This window comes from Propithecus coquereli, unplaced genomic scaffold (genome assembly GCF_000956105.1).
Source record: "Propithecus coquereli isolate 6110/MARCELLA unplaced genomic scaffold, Pcoq_1.0 Scaffold66, whole genome shotgun sequence".
NCBI classification, from domain to species: Eukaryota; Metazoa; Chordata; class Mammalia; order Primates; family Indriidae; genus Propithecus; species Propithecus coquereli.
Genome location: NW_012152618.1, coordinates 3,331,919 through 3,333,485, shown reverse-complemented (window position 1 = coordinate 3,333,485; position 1,567 = coordinate 3,331,919). Strand labels below are relative to the sequence as shown.

The following is a 1,567-nucleotide window of genomic DNA, read 5'->3' as shown; positions in this document are numbered from 1 at the left end:
GTACAGGGCAGACACATTCTCAAACTGCCACGGCCAAGGGCTCAGGCCCCTGCTCACCAGCTCCTCTGGCCTCCACCTTACTAAGGAAGGAACTTTTCCTTCTCTAAACACAGAGTCCTTTTCCATACACTGTTTCTTACAAAAGCAAAACAAAAAAGGATCAGAGGAAGCAAAGTTGAGTAACTTTTTTATGTCTGACTTGAGTTGAACAAAAATCTACTGGGCTGTACTTGTGGGTTTTTGTTTTTTCTTCTAGACAGAGCAGTCAGGCAAGATATACTTGTTTGTGAAGAGCCACTGAGGGTTAGTTACTCTGAGTAAGCCGGCCCCTCCTCAGGAGAAGCAAATCAATTACTCGCCACTAATTCATTTAACAAATATTTATTGATGCCTGTTAGGTATGACAAACTATGGTGATATTTAGACAATACTCCATTCTAGAAAGAACACCAAGTAACTTAAATTATCCCAAGCAACTGCCTCCAAACAAGCCATCTGCCCACAGATCGGTTTGGTAAAGCCTAGTTCTCATCTTTTGCAAATTAACATATTTAAGAACCATAGGTATGTAGACATATGTAAAATTTAGCCATTGGGAAAAACTGGGTGAAAGGTACCCAGGACCTCTCTAAAGTATCTTTCCAATTTCCCATGGCTCTGTGATTGTTTCAAAATATGAAGTTCAAAACAAAACAAAACATGAGCACAAACTTCCCTCGATCAGACAGCGAGGAGTTCATCTCTTTAGATGTCACCCGTGAGAGGCTCCGGAAAAAGCCGAAAGCCTGTAAGATCTCAGCCCACGGTGAAGTTAGGTTCTGTTAACAGCCTGGGAACTCTGAACAGTTCAGTTACAAGAGAGCCTGGGAGTCAGTGTTTGGTTGTAGGCACAGGACTAGGCATTAGGCGGCAGGGAAAGGCTCGGGAGGGAGGCTTTGGGGACCATGGAAGTGGACAGCCAGGACGATCTTTTACTGGCAACGTCAGGGTTCCCAGCACATACTTCCCTCTGAGGAGCTCAGGTCAAAAAGGACAGTGACCCTTACCTTACACCACGCATAAAAAATTAACTCCAAATGAATCAAAGACCTAAATGTACAAATGACAATTATAAAACTCTTAGAAGAAAACATAGGGGGAAAGCCTCATGACATTGGACTTGGCACTGATTTCTTGGATATGATACCAACAGCACAGGCAACAAAAGAAAAAATAGGCAAACTGGACTACATCAAAATTTAAAATTTCTGTGCATTACAGGACACAATCAACAGAGTGAAAAGGCAACCCACGGAATGGGAGAAAATATTTGCAAATCAAATATCTTGTAAGGGGTTAATATCCAGACTATATAAAGAACTCCTGCAACTTAACAATAACAACAAAAAAAATACTGATCAAAAAATGGGCAAAGGATTTGAACAGACATTTATCTAAAGAAGATATTCAAATGGCCAATAAACTCATAAAAAGATTCTCAACACTACTAATCATTAGGGAAATACAAATCAAACTACAATGAGTTACCCCTTTATATCCAATAGGATGGCTATTACTAAAACAAAAA

The 1,567-nt window shown here is 40.3% G+C and overlaps 1 protein-coding gene across 1 annotated transcript in view; it reads right to left on the bottom strand.

Moving 5' to 3' along the window:
- The window catches only part of NID1 (nidogen 1), a 69,690-nt gene that overhangs the window by 11,020 nt on the left and 57,103 nt on the right, over positions 1-1,567 (bottom strand). The window lies entirely within an intron of this gene.